Source organism: Mastomys coucha, unplaced genomic scaffold, assembly GCF_008632895.1.
Source record: "Mastomys coucha isolate ucsf_1 unplaced genomic scaffold, UCSF_Mcou_1 pScaffold22, whole genome shotgun sequence".
Classification (NCBI taxonomy): domain Eukaryota; kingdom Metazoa; phylum Chordata; class Mammalia; order Rodentia; family Muridae; genus Mastomys; species Mastomys coucha.
In genome coordinates, this window is record NW_022196905.1 from 22,908,197 (window position 1) to 22,931,385 (window position 23,189).

The window sequence follows — 23,189 nt, forward strand, 5'->3', positions numbered from 1 at the left end:
TGAAGTGCTCACTCTTTTAGGAAAACCATATGAGAGGAGACAAAGGAAAATGTCCAGAAAGTGTGCTGCATACAGCATCAAATGGCAAACAGAAAACGCCTGTGAGGGCATAACATTCCAGACCTAGTACTAAAAGGTTTTAAGCAAGATTCTTAAATGTTCAGAGATTAAAAACAAATCATGCATCAAGAGTTAAAGGAAGCCAGAGATTAGTGGTAAACATCTGCAGTTCCAACAACTTGGAAGGCTAAATTAGAGGAACATGAATTTGGGAGTTGTCTAGGCAACAGAGTGATCTGTCCAAATCCTGTCTGAAATATTAATTAATTAGTTGTTAATTAATTATTACTTTTGGCAACTATGCCTTACCAGTTAGAGAATATAACTAAACAGGTAGAAATTATACAATGAAATCCAGAATAAATTTGGTCACTAAAGAATATAAAAACCAATGCCAAGAAGTGTTCAACAGAGAAATGAGGCAGCAGAAAAAACAATGAGAACACTGGAAGGTGTTTCAAATGAGGCTATGAAGACTGGAAACAGAGTTTTAAAGGAATGAAGGAAAGTGAACCAGTGCTGAGGGGTATGAAGAGTATACTCAATGCAATAATGCATACATAACAGGCCTTTCCAGAGAAATGGCAATCATTTGTAAAACATGTAAACTTTCCAGATATTGCCAAAAACTACAAGTAGAATGAAGTCAAATAAATCCATGTTTATTGATAGCAGAGTAATATATAAAAGGTAACAAAAGCCAAAGCTATAAGATAAGAATAACCATGCACAGGGCTCTGCAATACAATTGACAGCTAATTTATTAACAGAAATTATAGAGGCAAGAGACAAGAAGATAAAAAGATCAAAACATTATGATTAAAAACTAAATAAATGTTGGCCAATAATTCTGTATTTTGACAAACTACCTTTAGAAATTGATACATTTCATCCCTAGGAACCCACTGGGCACTCTGGCCAGGGAAACAAGTAGGCTAATTGTGGATCTTCACCTATCATATTTATCCTCTCCTCCAAATCCAATGAGTTCCCAAATCATATTCCTAGCTGTGACCTCTGCAACTAACTCTCTGCTGAGGTCTCCCTTCCTCTCTGCTCCCTTCTCCAATGGATCACACAGATCTACACCTCCAAATTTCTTTGCCCCTACACATTGTTTTGTCCCAACCCCCAACTCCAACAGGTATCCCCTGGGAATTTATAGGCCGCTCCAGACACCAAAGCATGTAGGCTAACCACAGATCATTACCTATCCCTAGATTCCTCCAAATTCAATCCTAAGTCTTATCCCCAGCTCTATAGCAGACCACCTTCTATGTCATCTCAGCCCCCATGCCCAGGGGACCAGAGGGCTAAGCATATCCTGATAGAACACCCTGCTTCCCTCCTTCCTGTGGACCTCCTAAATCCCCATTATGTAGACTATTCCCATTCAACTTCCAAAACCTATAAACACATTTTGCCTGCAACCCAGGTCATCTAGAGTAATAATGAAACTAACCAATGTTATTAATCAAATGGGCCTAACATATCTAAAGAACATTTTCACCCAAACCCAAAAGAATATATCTTCTTCTCAACACCTCATGGAACCCTCTCCAAAACTGACCATACAGTAGGTTGGAAAGCAAGACTCAACAGATACAAGTGGATCAGAAATTGAGAGAGTGGCCAACCAATGTCTGCCCCAACTTGACCCATCCCATGTGAGAGAGCCAATCCCTGGCACTATTAATGGCACTCTATTTTGCTTGCAGAGAAGAACCTAGTATAACTGTCTCCCAAGAGGCTTCACCCAGCAGGATGGAGGCAGATGCAGATATCCATAGCCAACCACCAGGTACAGTCAGGGGAGTCTTGTAGAAAAGTGGGGAATAGAATTGAGCAAGTCAGAGTAGTCAAGGATACCACAAGGAGACCTACAGAGTCAACTAACCTGGACTCTAAGGACTGTGGGAAATGGAGATACATCTCAACTAACCTGGACCCTAAGGACTTTGGGAAATGGAGATACGTCTCATTAGGAAAAGAAAACAAAAGTTAAGGATGGTTGGAGGGACTAAAACAGGAGGATGAAGTGAAGAGGGGGAGAGGAGAGGGATACAAAGAGGCAATACAGGGGAAATGGTTAAAGTAAAGGCCTTTGAGGGGTAGTATGAAAAATTAATACAGTAGAAGCTTTCTAAAATATATACATATATGAAGGCAATCTAAAATAAATTACCCTAATGGGCCATCTTTCATCAACAAATGAGGTTTCCAGTCCCAGGATTGGGTTACATCTACTTGAGTTGTTGGCCAAAGGGTCCCCCACAGGAATCCTCAAAATATCCAGACTTGCCAAGACTATAGGTCGTTCTCCACAATCTGACATCAAGGCCCCATTGCTGAAGACAACACCTACAAAACTCATTAAACATAGAGAAGTTGAGCTGGTGCCTACATAGAACCTTCACCCATAAGTTCTAATGTCTTGGGCTCAGGAAGGTCCTCTGCATGTTACTAAAATGTAAACACCAACCCAACCATAAACCCTTTGATCGACAAGGGAGTCCTGCCTATAGAATGTGCTAGTGCAATGGTGACACAAAGCTTGTGGGAGTAACCAACCAATATCTGATTTGATTTAAGGCCCACTCCAGGAGATGGAGTGACATGACACTGCTCAGGTAACCAAGAACCTGAGACTAGATAGCACAGGAACCTAGGGGAAAGTCAAGCACTATTGTTCTTTTTTTCATTAAGGGGGGAGGGACAACAATAAAATGATATCATCAAAGAAGCTTTCTCCTGCAGCAGATAGAGACACACAGTAGGCATTATTCCAGGAGTGAGAGACCTTGGAACATTCAGTCCTAAAAGAGATGACTTTATCAAATCCCTCTGCTTGGGACTCAGGGAACCCTGTAGAAGAGGAGGCAGAAAGAATATAAAGAGCCAGAAGAGATGGAAGAAACCAAGAAAACAAGGTCCTTTAAATCAACATTATCAAAGTACTTATGAACTCACAGAGACTAAGGCAGTACACACAGAGTCAGCACAGGTCTACAACAGGTCTTCTGTATAGGAATTATGGCTTCTAGTTAGGTGTTGTTGTGGGGTGAGCAAACAGGTGTGCTTCTGATTTTGTGCCTTCTCTTGGGTTCTTTTCCTTCTACTCATTTGTTTTGCTCAATTCTGATGTGTTTGGTTTGGTTTTGTTTTATTATTATCTCTTCAAAGCCTGTTTGTTTTCTAATGAGAGGTAGAAAGGGGGTGGATCCAGAGGGAGGGAAGGTGGGGAGAGCTGAGAGGAATAGAAGGCAAGCAAACTGTAATCCAGATATATTGTGTGAGAAAAAAATCTATTTTCAATAAAATGGAAAAGAAACTGATATTATTCTTAGATAAAAAATGGAACATTATGTTAATAAAATGTATTAAAGGGCATCCTTTGGGCTGAAGTGATCACTCCTTTTTTTTAAGATTTATTTATTTATTTCATGTATATGAGCACACTGTTGCTCTCTTCAGACACACTAGAAAAGGGCATCAGATCCCCATTACAGATGGTTGTGAGTCACCATGCAGTTGCTAGGAATTGAACTCAGACCTTTGGAAGAGCAGTCAGTGCTCTTAACCGCTGAGCCATCTCTCCAGCCCACTCTTAATAGTGGTTCTTATACAAGAACAATGGGTAGTGATAGATGCAGGAACATAGGGGAGACAAAAGACACTATAAACATATTTCTCTCTACAAGTCTTTCCTTCTATCTAAAAGCAGATTTTTCATATGTCAACAATATTAGACTGTATTGAAATTTGCATAGAGATATCATTTACATGTGAGTAAATAGTAAAAGCTCAGGAGAGGAAACATATATTGGAGCTAAGTCTTCATCATGCCATTGATGTTAAGGTAATGTAAAGTTAAACTATTAACCAATTAAATTGCTTTAAGACTCCAATTATTATCTAACAAGAAAGCAAGCACTAAGGAAAAAAGTGTAAGAAATAATGAAGGGATTAAGTTGAAAAATAGAAAATATTTTTAATACAAAAGGAAGTCAGTAATCAAAGAATAAACAAAACACACGACATCTCTAAGATAACAGCTAATATCAAAGTTAAATTCTAATCTCAGCAATAAAGTCATTCAGCTTTAATAAGCAAAGCATCTGAATAAAAGCAGATATAAACTTTAACTGTCTGACTATATACTATTTTAAAGAAATGTGCTTTAGGCAAAGACATACTGTTTTAAAATGAAAGACTAGAATGAGATGTGCCTTGTAAGTATTTATCAAAAGAAAGGCCCATAGATACAATACTAAGCAGAGACTGAGATGAAAAAACACTTACCAGAAATAACAAAGAACATTCCCAGCAATGTAAGTGCTGGTCATCCCCAGGTGAAATGCAGCAACCGTATGTACACCTCAGCACAAAGTCCCTCAGTTCATGAAGTAGATGCTGACAAGTCATGGGAAGAAACTAAACCGCCCAGTAGGGACAGCAGGGACGGCGGGTGTTGAGGGGCTAGGGGGTGTAATACATCAACACTCAGATCTCACTAATGTGAGAACAAGTCCTAATATCAACAAGTAAACAGAGACACTGTGTGGTGTGCCATAGACCTAGGGGGCATTTCAAACACTTCAGATTACAACAGAACACACAATCTTTTCAAGAACAATGGGCTATGTGTGGGGCCATGAAATGAGCCCTAGTACATTTAAAAGGATTTAAATGCCTCAAGTATGTTCTCTAACCACAAGGGAATTAAATTAGAAATCAGTAACAGAAGGAAATTGGGAGATGTACAAATGTACAGAAGTAAAATAGCATTGTCAAATGGCCAAATGGCCAAGAGGTCAAAAAAAAAAATCTCATCGCACAGGAAATTAATAGTTTTGATTAAAAATTATACATAAATATATCTTTAATATACGTATCACATATCAAAACTTACTTAGAGTGTTATTTTCCCTGATTTTAATTTTATTACCTTAGCTATATTTTATTGTTAGTATTGTTCAGTTCCCAGGACATGAAGGAATTGAATAATCTCACAGATTTCACTATGAAAGGGCTCTAATATTTATACATTTTGAAATCACATTCCTCTGGTTTGATGGTTTTTTTATTCAGTACAAGTGGTAAAAATAAATCTCCCCTTTCATTATGAAAGTTGGACCTCAAGAAATATATATGTACATATATATATATATATATATATATATATATATGCATGTATATATTCATACATACAGTTATATCTATCAATATAGTCATGTAGTCAGTAGTAGGGGACAGGGCACAGCTCCCCATACCACCTCGTCTGGCAGCCTGAGGACTTCCCCTAAGTGTGTCCTAGTCCCTTGGCTTCAACACTGGAAAGTATCCCAGAACTAGCATATACACCGAATAAGAGATGGAGATTTTATTAAAGATAATTTAGGGCTGGCAATGTGGCTCAGTGCATAAAGGTGTTTGCCTCCTAGCCTGACCTCCTGAGTTCAATCCCTAGTACCCACAAGAGAAATGACCCCCACAGATTTTTCTCTGACCTCCACATGTGCACCATCCTAGCTACACCAACACATATGGGCATTTGCATGTTTGCACATATACACACATGGTAAATAAATGTAATGAAATATTTTAATGTAGCTAGAGGGTTAAGAGAAAGAGAGGCACTCAGAAGAAAGATACACTGAGGTAGAAATGTGTGCTTCCCAAGGAATGCAGGGAAAAGGCCAGCATTTCCTAATAAGTATAGGCTCCTCACGCGTGAACGCCAGCTCTGTAGACACTAGCCGCATACACCATTTGAGTTGCTCTCAGGTTACCCCTCAAAATTGCCAAGAAATGCTTTCTCCTTCTCTCTTTTTAGTTAGAAAGATTTCCAGGATGGTAGCATCCAAGTCTTGGACAGAATGAGCATCTGATAAGATAAAGCCTGAAGCACACAAGAAGCTCCAGTCCTTTCCATAGAATGGGCTTTAATGAGGTTACTAGAAATGTTCAGGTTTATGGCTAGGACAGAACAAGACCCCATGCTGTTATCTGTCTAGGTATTATGGCTCTGATGGCTGGCGGGAGGCTTCAAGCAGATTTTTCTCTTTGTACCTCCCAGAAATTCTTCCTGATTTTGTACATTGCCTCATTTTCTGTAAACATTAGAAATTGAGAATTTTTTTCCTATTCTTGAACCTCAAATTCCATTGCTGCTAATGTAAAAGATACAGGCTTCCTCTCAAAGGAATAAGAGATTATTCATAGGCCAAATATGAGTGACTATGACCAGGGAACATACATTTTATGTCCCAAATCCTCTGTTCCAATGTGGCAGCTGTTTTCTGACATTTTATGGTAGCAAAACAAAGAAGTTGTAAGTGGAGGCATTTTTCAAATAGCCTGAGGAGCCAGCAGGTAGGTGGATGAAACCAAGCAGGGAGACCTATGCTATCTGGGATACAGTCTGATGACATTCTTAGCTTTGAGATTGGTGGAAGTCAATGGCTTGCTAAGATACATTCCAACAGTGTCACTTCAGAATCACAAACCTATTAGGTCAGACACAGAGGTAGCAAAGAATGGCTATTAACTGGGATAAAGCATCCCAAAGATACATTGTAGCAGGCTCAGAACCTGCACTTCAGTGTCTCCAAGTGTATGTATGTCTGTCTGATCAGTAGTCAATCAGCCTTGTAGAAGGTTCACTGCAAAGCTTCGTTCCTAGACTCACACTGGTATAATCTTGAATTTTGGACTGTTGTTAATATTTTTTTTATATTTTATCCCTATATCTGATAAATACATTCTAAGCTTGTTTTAAGTTTATTATACATCACTTCAGTTACTGTCTCTTCTGCAAGATCAAACTTGCTATGTGCTGCCTTGCGTATTGTTTACGTCCTCAGTCCATCTTTCCTAATCTTTCCCTTATTGCCTACTCTTTTTTTTTTAACTCTTACTGCTATGGAAGATGTAAATTAAATGGACTGCTTTCTATCAAGGAGTTAAGTGAGAAATGGGGAGTTCCTGTAAAAGAAATTTGTATAAAGATCATTTTGAAAAAAAAAAAATCCCCTGCCCAATTCACACTTTTCTAACAGCAATCCATGCATCCCAAGGTTGTGTCCTGCTCTCAAAAGTTGTTCTTTGCCGGGCAGTGGTGGCGCACACCTTTAGTCCCAGCATTTGGGAGGCAGAGGCAGGCAGATTTCTGAGTTCAAGGTCAGCCTGGTCTACAGAGTGAGTTCCAGGACAGCCAAGGCTATAACAGAGAAACCCTGTCTCAAAAAAACAAAAAACAAAAAAAAAAAGTTGTTCTTTGCCTATCTATTGCAAATCATCATTAAGGTCTCCAACCATTGAGGAATGTGAGACTGAGCTCTGACTTCTCAGAATAAAGCACTGGAATGTCTCAGGACTAAAACCCAAGAGAACACGTGCCTGTCTGACCAGGCACAGGAAAACATCTTCTGCAGGAGAAAAACATTTGCCTTTCCAAAATACCTCAGACTGCATGGTCATATTCTTCAGTCCTTAAACCCACTCTAGTGATGTGGTTTTAAGTTTGAAATGTCTTCAGATGCCATGAAGTTTGCTTTAGTGAATCCTTTGGCAGAAAGACACTCTCCTGGTAAACTGAAACCTTTTATATTCAGTGACTTTTCTTTGTTGTTTGACTCTATGATTTAGTGTTCTTTGTAAGGTAGAGGTACAGAGAGGCCAGAGGTTCAGCACCTCCATCCTTCTCTTTGACGGGTCATCTATTCTAGTGAGCCTTGAACTGTCCCCCACTGGCTCACTTCTCACTTCAATAGCACAAGGAGGTGTCAGAAAAATAGCTGATTCATTTCCCTTGTATCTATATAGAGGCCCAGGTGGCTGATGGGAAGTGGTGTGTGTCTGGTCTCATGCACGTGCTCAGGATCATTCCTGCTGAAATTAATGGTTCCCAGCAGCCTGTGGAAATTGTCTTTAGTTTGTGAATGTTTGCACCATCTAACAGCGTGTAAGGTCTACACTCCTGTTTGGTTCACTTTCCCCATCCCAGAAAACTATTGTTGTGCAGCAGGCATGGTGATGGGTGCCTACAACCTAGCACTGTGGAGGTAGAGTCAGGTCGTGAATGTAAAGCCAGCCCTAGCTACATAGCTAGATCTTGTCTCAAAAATCTGAAGACTGGAGTGTGAATCGTTGGTAGCGCATTGGCCTTGTGTTAGAAAGCTCCTGTAGTTCACCCCCAGGCCTGCAGGAAGGCAGGAAAGAGGGAAGGAGGGAGAGAAGCAAGAAAGGAAGGGCGGGAAGGAGGAAAAACTGAGGAGAAAGCTGCAGTTCCCAAACCAAACACCTCACACTAACCCAGGGCCTGCACAGCCTGGCAGACATCTTTGTTCATCCATCTTTCTTTAGAAAGTGGTGTATGATCATCATGGACCAGGCAATAATGCTTCACACCTCGTTATTTTTCTCACCTTCCCCTTCTCGCCCTAGCAAGCGGGTCTGTTGAACCTGGAGCAAAACAGGGAAAGCGCTTCCAATGGTTTTTTTTTTTTTTTTTTTTTCATATTTTGGCGCTTTCTGTCTGAACTCTCTATGTGCCTGTGAGTAATGTACTGAACTCTCTATGTGCCTATGAGTAATGTCTTCGAGCTTAGCTTCTCCACCCCGCCCCATAGCCTCCCAGGACACCCATGGCCCCTCAGACCATAGCTGTTTCTGGCCCATCATATAATCAAGCTCCATATTAATTGCTATTTGGGCCTCACCACATATTTTCCGAAGTATCTGAAGCCCAGAGCTGGCTCATCTGTAGTCGCAGCTCTGCTTAAACTTTTCCAAAAACTGAACATGGATCCATATATGATTGTAGCTGAACGTTAGTTACTCGAAAGAGAATTCCAAGAAAGCTAGCTCAAGACAGAAAGAGAAGCCAAGTTTACGCTCCATATGTGGGCTCAAATTAAAGGGCCCATTTCACTTTCCAAATCAATGCAAACTATATTCCAATTTTAGGAATACAGTTATCAGTATATCATATACTTACTCAGTTGGATCATTTCAAATAGTTGTGGAAAAAAGAAAGGAATCTGTAATAGAAACTCAGGTCACAGCTATAGATGACGACTGACTTAGGGTTACTATTGCTGTGATGAAACGCCATGACTGAAAGAAACTTGGGAAAGAAAGGGTTTACTTGGCTTACACTTTCACATCCCTGTTCGTCTTGGAAGAAAGTCTGAGCAGAAAATCAAACAGGGCAGAAATCTGGAGGCAGGAGCTGATGCAGATGCCATGGAAGGATGCTGCTCACTGGCTTGCCCTTCATGGCCTCCTCTAGCTCACTTTCTTATAGAACCCAAACCCACCAGACCAGGAATAGCATAACCCATAGTGGGCTGGACCCTCCCCAATAATCACTAATTAAGACAAGGACTGACTGCCTGATCTTATGGAGACATTTTCTCAATTGAGGTTCCCTCATTTCAGATGACTCTAGATGTGTTAAGTTGACATAAAACAAGCCAGTGCATAGCATTACGTTGGCATAGGATAGAAAGATGGAGAGATCATGGAAATCAGGAGAGGAATAGGAGCCCCATCATCTTGGAATCTGATTAAAGCCTCTCACCAAGTGAGGAGCAAGAATTCTAGGCTTGCTTCACAATATAGAACCCATATCTGGCACTATCATCAGAGCCAAGAATCTGAGGCTAGACAGGTCATAGACCCTAGGAAGAACCCATTGTGATTATTTTGCTAAATGGATGCAATGTGACATTATGACCAACTCCTAATGACTTAGCATTATACCCATAGATTAGTGAATCTCTCAACAGAGAAGTTTCTTTCTTCAATAGATGGTAGCTAACAGATAAACTCACAAATGGTTAGGGTCCAGAAAATAACAATTGTAATTCACAGCCCTAAATGAGACATCTATATCAAACCTTTTTCTTCCAGTGCTCAGGAATCATTGCAGAAGAGGGGAACAAGAGCCAGAGGAAACAGTGGCTACAAGGAGACAGTTCTTTCTGAACACAACAGGGAAGTTGCATTTGTGAACTCAACAGTTGTGACAGTATGCACAAGACCTGTACAAACTCAAGCCAGACAAAATGCCAGCATAAAAGGGTGGGGAAGACACAAGGTCCCCTCTCCAGCTAAGGGGCTTGTCTTAGGGTTTTATTGTTGTGAACAGACACCATGAATGGCCAAGGCATTCTTATGAATGGGGTTGGCTTACAGGTTCGGAAGTTCAGTCCATAGTCATCAAGATGGGAACATAGGAGCATGCAAGCTGGCACAGTACAGGAGTTGCTGAAAGTTCTACATCTTCCTCTGGAGGTAATTAGGAGAAGCCTGGCTTCCAGGAAGCTAGAATGAGTGTCTTATAGACAACATCCACAGTAACACACCTACTTCAACAAAGCCACACTTACTCCAACAAGGTCACATCTCCTAATAGTGCCACTCCCTGCGCTAAGCATATACAAACCATCATTGGTAATTGATAGTTACAGGAAAAGGGAGAGTCAGTTCTCTTTTAAGGGTTTAATTCTTTGTAGATCCAACACCTGCCAGTTAAAGGCCACACACTCTGGAATATATGGGCAGAACAAATTGAACTTGGTAGTTTTTTGCTTTGTTTTAGTTTAGTTTATCTTGATTTTTTTGTTTTTTTTTTTGTCTTTGTTTTTAAGAACATATTTGTATGTGTATGGAATGATGGACCTGGGAGGAGTTTTAGATGGAGTAAATATGATTAAAATGCATTATATAAATTCTCACTCAAAGAACTAATAAAAATTTAAGTATGTATTTGAGTTTAACAATTTCTCAGTGCTATGGCAGAAATAATAAGATCATTAATCTACTTTAAAACTGACAAATAATGAATGTAAATGAGAGTTTATAAAGTACTGATTTCTGATGATCTATCTTTTATGATTATATGTGTATGTACTGTCTACATATTTTTTATGTATTTACTTGATATTAAATTGATTTGGAAGTAAGTACTCATATAAAGTCATTAAATTTCTTCAGCTTCCTGTTTCTTCATAGTGACACTAGAGTTATAATGGAAAATGCCCCAATTCCAACTGTACCAACAGCTAAGGTTGGTCACGCATCCAGTATGACAATAAAACGGGCAGAATAGTGGTGAAGGACAAAGAGGGGATATTTTAGCAGTATGATCACTTTGGGGAAACAAATAAGTGTGGCTAGTGGTCCTAGATCTATTCTTTAAAATATTAACATGAGCTTTTATAACTAAAATTTAAAATCATTGTAGAAGATGAGATACTCATGATCATATAGTTTCGGTCAAGATGTTATCTCCTGGACCTTCATCTCAATTCTGGTTCTACAAGATGGTCTCTATCACTCGGAGAGTTTTTCCTTCTCTCTCTTAAGCTCTCATCTGTGAATCTACATTCATCTTCTCCCCAAAACTCACCTTCTTTGGACTATGAATTTCACTCTTCACACTTGTGAGACAAGAACCTGAAGGTCTGTGTGGCCTTGGTGGCTGTAGTACTTTCTGGGACCCTAGCCCTTCTGCCCCCAAGAACTGAGAAAGGCTCCATAATTCAAAAGGACAACTCAAATTTTCTCATGTAACCTAGTTGACAAGAAGAACAAATATGAGAGGCTCTTGGAAAGCCCCGATAGGAGATATGCAACTCTAAACTGGACCCTGGGGTAGATACACAGCAAATGACAATGCTCAAGTGCTGGAGAATGGATCCACATGTTTATCTCAGCTTCTGTACCCACATATTCCTGCAGTCTTACATCTACTTTGTGTAATAGCACCTTCTTCAAGGATTCTTAAGTGATGGACTTTCTCAGCTCTGCATCCTCTGATATATGAGAAGCACACATTTAATATGAGCACATTCATTCAGCACTGCTCAAAAGCTTCAGCACTTCTACTCATTTTGAGTCATGCTAATAACAAGGGAAGCACCAAGTGTGTCACTCTTCTCTCTATTGGTCTCATGATAAAGGCTAAAATCCTTGATGGGTGGAAACAGAATTCAGAGTCACTATATTATTATACCTGAAACTGTTGCCTTACATAAGCATTGTGGCCTGGGTATGGAAAGACTCAGAACCTGTCCACAGCCATTTGAGTATACTTCCGAACTTCCTGTAAGAAGGACATTTTATGTTTCATCATTTTTTCATATATATTTTAAAGTATACTTTGAGTTTTTATTTCTATTACTGTGTGTGTGTGTGCTTGTGTGTGTGTGTGTGTGTGTGTGTGTGTGTGTGTGTGTGTGGTGTGGAGGGGGGGCACACAGAGGACACCTTGGTAGATTCTTTTCTCTCATTTCTCTTTACATAGCTTTGAGGAATCAAATCCAGGTTGTCAGATAAGTGCTTTTATCTACTATGTCATCTTGCTGCCCCTCCACTACTGATCTTTAATGTCTCCACAAACTTATGCATTAATAATTAAAATGAGTTCCCAACAATATGGAAAGTTTTGCTTTCCTTTTGGAATAGGGTTTTTCAAAATCTCTCCTTCAAAATGGAACATTTTTACCTCAGAGTAATTTGCTATTCAACTGGTCACTAAATAATTTGTCACACTGACCCACTTAGAGTTGTTTTGTTTGGGGGGGTGCTTATAACCTGAAATTTTTCCTCTTTTCTTCTGCTTAAAGTTATGGCAAATCATTCTACTGTAGAGTTAGTTAACATGTAAACGGCATTGTTGTTCATAAAATAAAGTATATGTTTTAAATTAAAAACAAGAATGCGCACATGACCTGAATGAGGCTGTGTGTACCATGCACTTCCAATGAGTAACTGTGCAGACAAACGACACCCTAGTTCTCCCTGGAAGGACAGGAATGGGAAGCTTAAAGATGAGAATCCATTAAGCCCAATATGATCGTGTGAGGAGTAAGTAGTCCTAGATCTTATTCTTTCTTTAATAAAAGCCATGATTAATCTTAAAAGGGTGATGATACTTAGCTTAAGTGACAGTCACACAGGAAATGTGCTAACAAGCAATGGGGTCTGAGGAGCCAAATGCAGTCTGAGTCCACTTCTTGGGTCTTCACGCCCTCCTCTGTCTCACTCACCAGTGCCCTTTGAGCTTTCTTCTGTGAATGTTGAAGACTCTACTATGGGTGTTTTCCTCGTAGTGGCTACTGCACACACTAGAGATACCAGGAACTCTTTCTCTGAGCTTCAGCTTAAAATAAACATCCCTTCCAAACACTCGCTGGCGTGTCTCCAGGGTACCTGTACCCACTACCACCAAATTGTCCTCCTCACCGTCTCCATGTTTCAAATTCCCCCTCTCCCAACACCAGTAACACTCTCACACTTTAGCAAGTCCTCATCGTCACTGTCCCCTCTCTACCCACCAACCAGTATGAGCTCCACTTGGTCGGCTAGCCCACAGCGTCTGCAAAATCCCCTAGCTTCCATCGTCTTTAGAAGTAAGATCAAGCTGTACGTACTCTCTGGTTCCACAATGACAAAATGTGTTTTTTCATGGATATATGGGAGTGTGTGTGTGTGTGTGTGTGTGTGTGTGTGTGGTCTCAGTGGAGAATTTCAGAGCTTCCTGGGGCTTCCCAAATCCACAAACGTTAAATTTTTATAGAAATATTAAGATGGCATAGTATTTATTCATCCTCCTATAAATTATTTCTAGACGACACAATGATTCATGGAAATAGTTGTTACACTGAGCTGGTTAGAACACAGTGACAAGAAAGTCTGTGTACTCAGTGCAGATAGAACTTATTTTACCACTTAAATGTGTTTAACCCGCAGCTTGTTGAGTCTGCAATTGTGGAATTCAAATGCATAAAGAGGAGGCCACATTGCACTGATTACCCTCTAACAAATAGTAGTGACATAGATGCCATTAACTGGGCAATAACTATATCTTAATTATCACATGTGACCTTCTTGGCTCCGAAGGGAATATGATTGCATGAGGCCACATATCCAGAACATTCCTTGTTGCTGCCAGAACCCCTACTCTGCTTCCCTCTATGGCCCTGCTGCTTCTCAGGAGAGCTGGGCCTCTGTATATGTGCCATGCTCTAGTCCCTGACTTTGAGGGGAAAGAACACCTAAGGCAAGGCACCAATGTCTGCCTGGTGCAGCCTAGATAAGAAGGAAGAGGGAGTCAGTGGAGAAAGAATCTGCAGATCACAGCGTGGTGGGAGCATGCTACCTTGAGCCAGTTGCTGCAGGCTGAGCTCCGGCAGTGAGCTCCCTCCCCTTTAAGGAGCTCTGCATTTTCAGCATGATCTATCTGAATGTAATTCCTGAACAAGACCCCTGTCATCAGCTCATCCAACATGCTTCCTGGTACATGATCCAGGGACAATGCTGCAGGCTGGTTTAGGAGAAGCAATCCTGGGGAGGTTGCCTTTAGTGTGGCTTCTACGTTCCACATCGTTCCTAATAAGGGGCCTTAAGTGCCTTGAGAACTTTACCACTCAGACCGGAAGTCCTCTTTACTACGGAGAGGCAATGGTTCCAAGCACCTGTGTCATCTCAGACCCATCATTATTTAAAGCCAGTTCAAGATCAAGAACATCTTCCCAAATCTATTTCGGTTACCCTGGTGATTTCCTGAGCTGTGCTGTATATTAGGATATGGAAATGTCATTGCTAATGAAGCTGGGAACAGAAACAGTGAATATGTGCCAAACTCTCATTGAAGATCCAGGCATTTGTAGAAACAGATGGAATGTGTTCTGATAGAGGGGCCATCATGGTGACTTACACGGCTTCCTGAGAGCACTCAGGCATGGTCCGTGTTTAAGGAACTCTAGAGGAGTGCAGTGCCACGGGCATGGGGTGTAGAACATGGTTTGCAGGTGCCATCCTGACTCCTGACACATGTGAACACCACAATGAGACTTGCAGTTTCAGAGTAATGCAATTTTTCTTGGCATGTGTTTTTGGCAGCTTGACATCAACTTCATTACAGAAGAAATCTTTTTTTTTTTTTTTAATTTTATAACACAGGCAGGTGGTTTCAAGTCTTTCCAATGGAAACTGGTAAGATGTTGCTATTCTTATGGCAGTAAAACTCTACCAAAGCAGAGGCAAGGGTATTTATTTATTTATTTATTTATTTAATTTATGTGCCTGTGCATGTGAGTGCACGTGAGTGCATGTGAGATGTTACATTGCTCCTATGTGAGCACACAGAGTTCAGAAGAGGCATCAGGTAGCCTACTCCGTTTCCCTCCACCTACTCCTCTGAAGCAGCATCTCTCCCTGAACCTGGGGCTTATACTTTCTCATCTAGGCTGGAAGGCAGCAAGCCTCATTGAACCTCCTGTCTCCACCTGCTGCAGAGCTGGGGTTACAGGCAAGTATGGAAGCCCACACCTGTAACATGATGCTGTCTCGATTGTTCAACAAGTGCTCTTAATCACTGAGCCACCTCTCCAACTCCTCAGAATTGGGATTTGTAAAGCCTTAAGGTTTATTAGAGAAAGCCAGGAAATGCTCATTGTTACCAAAAAGTCATTTTGGTGGTACATTGTAGTCTATTAAGTATGTGAGACCAAAAGGATCTATAGAGATCTCAAACCTTTTGTGTAAATGTGTACACACATATGTTTGTGTGTGAGGGTATGTGTCTAATCAACCAACTCCTCCACCCCCAAAAAAGAACAAAGATATAAAGCTATCTTCCGAGACAACACAGGAGCAGATCTTTCCAGCGTTTGGCAGAGCGCTTGGGTGATGACATGTGTGGACACCTTTGGTCTTTGAGCCGATTGGTAACTGACAGGAAGCAGTACCTCAGTAGCAAGGCAAGAGCATCACCCTGCGGGCTAGGGCACCACTGCCAGATCTTCCGCAACCTCTCCTTTGCTCTCAGAAGAGCCTCCTTCAGCTGTATCCAGACTCCATAAACTCTTGAGATTTGACATACACTTCATGACTGGGTGAGATTGTCTTTGCACAGTTCTCATGCATCCATTTTATCAACTTTTGTGAAAAATGTCCCTGGAGCCAAATGTTCATCTAAATATTGAAAGAAGTAAAAAGTAAAAATTAGTCCTTAACTAGTTGAGTGCATTTAAAAAAAAAAACCATAATACTGTCTCTCTAAATATGATTGAATATATATGTATATATCAGATCTGTATGCAAAATATCTGTATAGCTACACACACACACACACACACACACACACACACACAATCCTACACAAACAAACTGCAGAATGTAAATTTTACTCCACTCTTTTGAGCCATCCCTTCCACTACCCACATCCCATCATGGGATGTGTTTAATTGTGTTCTCTGTTGAGAACTGGCCTGTACAGTTTGTTCAGTGAGATAAGGAAGTTTTCTTGAAGTGCAAGTTTCTGGTAGTGTCATGTGATGCAGACTCATATGGTGTTTTGCTGAGGCAAGACCCATGGGAGGACATGTGATATTTGGAGAGAGTATAAGTAGGATCACAATGACTGGGACACTTGCATAGCTAGCTTTGCTATGCTTTCTTGATCTCATGTATTTGCTGATGTTTACTTTGTTGACAGAGGCAAGCAGAGGATTTCTGCTGGCATCTCAGCTGGCTCTGATAGCTCCCTCTGACTCATGACAACTCAGCGGATGCCTGGCTGTTTCTGCTGGATCATTCCCTGCTTCTGATTCATGTTAGGTATCCTGAAACTACTGAACTGGACTGCTGCTATCCTGACAAATGGAGATTGGAATTGCCCTAAAGAACTATTTCTAAATGGTCCATATCCCCTTGTCCTATTTACTATCTTTTTCCTCCCCCGCCCTTGGATAGTAAGCTAGAGGGGGGTCAAAGTATTTGAGAACTCTTACTCAAAGGTAGGTTTTGGAAAATCAAAGCCTACAGATCTGTCCCTCAAAGCACATTTTGAAAGACTTTTGCTGGACTGTTTGAACAGACATAACCTTTTCAGTCATGACAACAGGCCCCAATGTTACTCCAGACATACATCTTTTCCCATTTCATGGCACCTGATCTGACTGAAGGGTCCAGGGTCTTCTGGTCAATGGAGTGGCATCATGTGACCCATTAGGAAACAGTTACATGGCTCAAAGAGATTATGGTACAAAGTTAATTCACAAAAATCTGTTAGGACACTTCTCACATATTATTATTCAACATATAATAATAAAGAAATAAAATGTTTTACCAAATGACAAAACCCAAAACACGTTTAAATTACCTTCTCTAAGAGTGTTGTAAAATGAACTATATATTACCAACGTAGTGAAAACTTTAAATATGAAACAAAACTATATCAGAGGTTCTTGCCCTGTGGGTCACAATTCAGGGGTCACCTAAAACTATCAGAAAATACAGATATTCATATTATTATTTGTAACAGTAGCAAAATTACACTTATGAAGTAGTAATGAAAATAATGTTATTGTTGGAGAGTCACCACACATGAGGAACTGTATTAAAGGGTCACAGCATTAGGAAGGTAAGAACCGCTGCTGTACTGTGTGATATATATTTGTAATATAGATTTTCACTTTGGGGATATAATATAATATTTTAATTCATATACATACATGAGATTATATCAGCATGTTAAAAAGACAACTATTCTTATATACATGGCATTATTTATATACCCTGAAGCACTTTTTAGCCATAAAACCAGGTAATTCTTATAATTGAGACAGCTGCAGTGGAGGACTTTTGGGGCATGACGCTAAGTGCAATGAGTGAGGCTCAGAGAAATAAACAAATTTTTTTAATTTATTTATTTTTATTCTTTTTTTAACTTTTATTGCATTATGATGAGAAAAGTTACATGATTTCAATTTATCTGAATTTGTTAACATTTGAAAATATATCTTAAGTAAATAGAATTAAATCACATTCTTGGTTCCCGTTTGTACCCCCACTCCTCCCAGAGACCCCCTTCAATACCTACAATATCTTTTTTGTCATGTTCCTTAAAATTTATAAAATATTATAACAATAAAAATAAATATTATAAAAGGTGTTTGATATAAAACAACAATCAATTTAATAGTCTTATGTAGATGCTCATCTACAGCAATAGTGAAAATACACTTTTCTCAATATAAATTTTAAATAACTCCAAACATACTAACTGTATATTTCAAAATAATACATCACTACTAGTATTTTCTTAAATGAACATAAATATATAAAGTCTTTTTGTTTGTTTGTTTTGTATTTAGCAGAGTTTAAAATCTTGGCTCTTACTGTGATACAAGCCCAAAATAAGAACAATGTTTAGACATTGGATTTCATTGTAATAAGGCTGTACTTCAATGACCCTCACATCACCAAAGGATTTTACCTCCATGGTAGCTAAGCTGAGAGTTGACAGTTCTGCTGCACCAAGAAATGAATTGTAGGCACGATTTTTGGATTCAGACTTCCTGCTATAGTCAAAGCTATTTGACTTGAGTGAATGACTTTATTCTCAGCCCACGGAGAACAGGTTACATTCATTCAAGAAATGGTGTATGTGTTAAGATGGTCTATCCATAAAGTCTTTCACCAACTGTTTCAATGAAAAATGGTTCTGCTTGGAGGGTGGCACAGACACTAGGTGAGGGTAAGAATTTGGTTCATTAGCTGTGATAATTTGTAAAAGCATTCATCTCAGAGAAAGAGTAACTTATAAAGTCCTCTTCTTCAAACTTGATACAAGAGTTACAAACGTCAAGCACAGCATTCAGTCTCACTCTTTGTTGTTCTATTACAAGCAACTCCCCTATTTCATTGTCTATGTTTCTTTTGGGTATATAAATACTTTTGAAATATATAAGCTGTTCTGAAAAACATAGCATAGTGTAAAAACATGAAATAAACAATACTACTAATAGAGAGGCTGAGATAGGGGAAGCAAGATTTCAAGACCCTTATGTTGCACACAGCCAGACACTGTCATGAACAAACAAACTGAAACTGTATATAGATTGTACAATATTGGACCTGTTTCTTCAATTACCAAATTAGAGAGATCATTGCATGACAATCAACTAATTTCTAATTCCTCATATTTTTGGATTTCAATTGATTGGGATATGTTGGTAATATTAATTTTCATATTAATATATTAAGAAAAAGTAATTGTTATTTCCTGTTGTTTTTGTTGTAAGAGGTAGAATTAGGTTTGTGTGAATTTGTTGAAAGATTACTTTCTTGCTTCTTCTAGGATGTAGTTTTGCTCCTTATGTTGATGTTTTCCATCTATTATCCTTTGTAGGGCTGGATTTGTGGAAAGATATTGTGTAAATTTTGTTTTGTCATGGGATATCTTGTTTTCTCCATCTATGATAATTGAGAATTTTGCTGGGTATAGTAGCCTGGGCTGACATTTGTGTTCTCTTAGGGTCTGTATAACATCTGCCCAAGATCTTCTAGTTTTTATAGTCTCTGGTAAGAAGTCTGGTGTAATTCTGATAGGCCTGCCTTTATATGTTACTTGACCTTTTTCCCTTACTGCTTTTAAATTTCTTTCTTTGTTTAGTGCTTTTGGTGTTTTTATAATATGTGATGGGAGGGATTTCTTTTCTGCTCCAGTTTATTTGGTGTTCTGTAGGTTTCTTGTATGTTCATGGTCATCTCTTTCTTTAGGTTAGGAAAGTTTTCTTCTATAATTTTGTTGAAGATATTTACTGGTCCATTACATTGGGAATCTTCACTCTCTTCTATACCTATTATCCTTAGGTTTGGTCTTCTCATTGCATCCTGGATTCCCTGGATGTTTTGGGTTAGGAGCTTTTTGCTTTTTGCATTTTCTTTGACTGTTGTGTCAATGTTTCCTATGGTGTCTTCTGCCCCTGAGATTCTCTATTGTATCTCTTTATTCTGTTGGTGATGTTTGCATCTATGACTCCTGATTTGTTTTGTAGGTTTTGTATCTCCAGGGTTGTCTCTCTTTCTGATTTCTTTATTGTTTCTATTTCCATTTTTAGATTCTGGATGTTTTTGCTCATTTCCTTCATCTGTTTGATTGTGTTTTCCTGTAGTTCTTTAAGGGATTTTTGTGTTTCCTCTTGAAGGGCTTCTAGCTCTTTACCTGTTTTCCTCTGTATTTCTTTGAGGGTGCTATTTATGTCTTTCTTAAAGTCCTGTATCATCACCATGAGTAGTGATTTTAGATCTGAATCTTGCTTTTCCAGTGTAATGGTATATCCAGGACTTGCTATGGTGGGAGAATTGGGTTCTGATGATGCCAAGGAACCTTGGTTTGTGTTGTTTATTTCCTTACGCTTGCCCCCCACCATCTGGTTATCTCTAGTGCTACCTGCCCTTGCTAAATCTAACTGGAGCCTGTCCTTCCTGTGATCCTGGTTGTGTCAGAACTCCTCAGAGTCAAGCTGTCTCTGTGGTCCTGTGATCCTGGGCTTGTTAGAGCACCTGGGAGTGGAGCTTCCTCTGGGTGTTGTGGGACTAGCTGCGGAGCTTGCACCCAAGGTCTGCTCAGGACACCAGCCCAGAGAGACTGGAAGGAACTCGAGCCACTGGGCTGGTGGAGTTCCTGTGTGCCTTGTCTCGCTGGTCCCAGTTACTCCCAGTGTTGGGACAGATGTTGGGTTGGTCCGCAGCCAGTCCTACAACACCCAGAGGAAGCTCCACTCCCAGATGCTCTGACACGCCCAGAATCAGAGGTGAGGAGGACCCAACATTTTTATTCTTTAATCCTTTTTTACAGTCCAGACTTCATCACCCTCCTAGTCTGCCCCCTCGACCGCTCCCCATCCCATATCTCCTCCCCCCCATCTCCAAGAGGATGTCACCATACCCCCAACCCCACCCCATCAGGCCTCCCGACTCCCTGGAGCCTCAAGTCTCTTGAGGGTTCGGTGCATCTTCTCTTACTGAGGCCAGACCAGGCAGTCCTCCCTGGTATATGAGTTGGGGGTCTCATATCAGCTGGTGTAGGCTGTCTGTTTGGTGTCTCAGTGCCTGAGAGGAGATAAACGTTTTTTGTTGTTATTCTTTTGTTTTTTTGAGACGGGGTTTCTGTGTGTAGCCCTGGCTGTCCTGGAACTCACTCTGTAGACCAGGCTGGCCTTGAACTCAGAAATCTGCCTGCCTTTGCCTCCCAAGTGCTGGGACTAAAGGCGTGTGCCACCATGAGATAAACTTTTATAATCACACTGGTAAGTGGAGTCTGAAAACATTTAGCTCAAAAATTGAGTGCACGTCAATGATATATTTTTGATGTCTATGAAAAACTAAAACATCTTCGTACAAGTAAAGAAAGAGAAGATGAACATCCCTGAAGAGTCATAGTCAGAATGAGAAATAACAGGCTAGTGGTCTGCACAATTCAGCTTCCCTTGTAATCAATGGCATAATTACATTTCTAGGAATAATTTCTGGAAGGCATAATCAGAAATATTCACAAGATATATTCTTTAGGTACTTCTAGCAAAAAGTCTATTACTTATAATTTTTACTTAAAAAAATCATAATTCATCCTTAAATTACTTCTTATATGTGACATATATTATGGTGTAGTCATTGGAGAAGAATCATTCTTAAATTCTGGTGTAAAAGAAACAAACACATACCTTACACACACACACAAGTGTAACTAGATATACTTCTCCCTGCACAAATATTTATCCAGTTAGAATGATGTACATAATGGATTTCCAAATACAATAGGAATCCAAGCCTTAAAGGAACTAAATTGCCCATCCAAGTTCACAAAATACATGTGTCAGCCCAACACTAGTTAGTGTAAGTAATTTTCAGCAGCCTGCCTGAATCCAGAGTCAACTGTTCTACAGAACAGGACCCTGTTGGCAATGCTCTACAAGCCCAAAGAACACTTCAGCACATGCTAACCCAAGAACCTGCAGGCCCTGCAGACAGATATTGGTGTCTCCAGTTCAGATACTCTGCCTTGGACTCAGGGACAGATGCAGCAGGCTGTGGAAACATCAAGCTAATGTCATTTCTCTGACTCTAAGTCACTTAGCCAGCCAGAAGCACAGACTTTGGGAAAACTACATAGGCTAAGCATCATGAGTCTTTCATGGGTATAGGATGCTCAAATTGTGTTCCCTCAAATTTTAGATACTGAAATATTAATGTACCAATACCTCAGAATGTGACTTTATTCAGGTTGGTTGGAGAGGGCTATATTCTTCTGAACAGGGGCACATTGGAACCAGTCATACCTGGAGGGAAGAGCATCTGGAGACCCAGGCAAGATTACATCTGTGAAAAGAAATACTTGGAACAAACCCTTTCTGCCCATTGTTTGCTACTTTTACATTGGGTTTCTAACTGACCCATTAAGAAAGAATGAAGGCTATTGCTGAAGCTACCATGAACAGGGGTAGCCGCTAAGCCAGCTCTGACATGAGTACATGTAGACTGCCACACTTCCCTTCTAAGGGTCAGATACATGTGTTTAAAGAGTCTGCCAATCTATGGGTATGTGTTTAGTCTGGGTTCTCTAAAGGAAGAGAACTGTTAAAATGAGAGGGAGACAGAGAAACCGAAAGAGGCAGAGAGAGAAGAGTAGCTTTCAGGCCCAGATAGTCCAACAATGGCCATCTTGTGATAGAAAGTCAGAGAAACCAGCAGATGTTCAACCCACAAAACTGAGTGTCTTAACAGTCCCTATTGAGGCTAGAATCCTGGGAAATTCTGAGAGAGCTCCTGGTCTTCAGTCTATGTAGGAATCCTGAAGATACAAGTTCTAATATCAACAAAGGAATATCTTAGCAACAGAGTGGATAAACTTGCCAGAGAGTGAGAGCAAGAAGTTTCCTTCTTTCATGGACTTTCCAAAGTAGGCTGCCACCAGAAAGTGTGGCTTCCCACCTCAGATGAGCTGATCAAGAAAATCTCTCACAGGTGGGACCACCTGTTGGATTTTTAGCTTACTCTGGATGTAGTCAAGTTGATAAACAAGATTACAGGATGCTTATGTCATGTGAACTTCATGGAGTGGACAGCAGATTAAGAAAAGTCACGTCTTGACTTTTCATGTCGGCAGAGCTGAGAGCGGCTCAGCACTGCATAACCTCTCCAGGTCTGTCCCTTGGTCTCCTTCCCCAGCAATACATTTGAGCAGTGGCCCCTGTGGTATCCCAGGGATGAAGCAGTCTCCGTATTCCTAGGTACTGATCAACTCAAGTGCTCTTCCTTTGAGGAAA

General features: G+C 40.1%; 1 long non-coding RNA gene across 1 annotated transcript; it reads right to left on the reverse strand.

Moving 5' to 3' along the window:
- Positions 1–15,478: 15,478 nt before the first annotated feature.
- Positions 15,479–22,724, reverse strand: LOC116069622. Its single transcript, XR_004110074.1, has 2 exons — positions 22,125–22,724; positions 15,479–16,050 (listed from the first exon to the last, which is right to left on the reverse strand). It is a non-coding gene; the product is annotated as an uncharacterized LOC116069622 (long non-coding RNA).
- Positions 22,725–23,189: the final 465 nt, after the last annotated feature.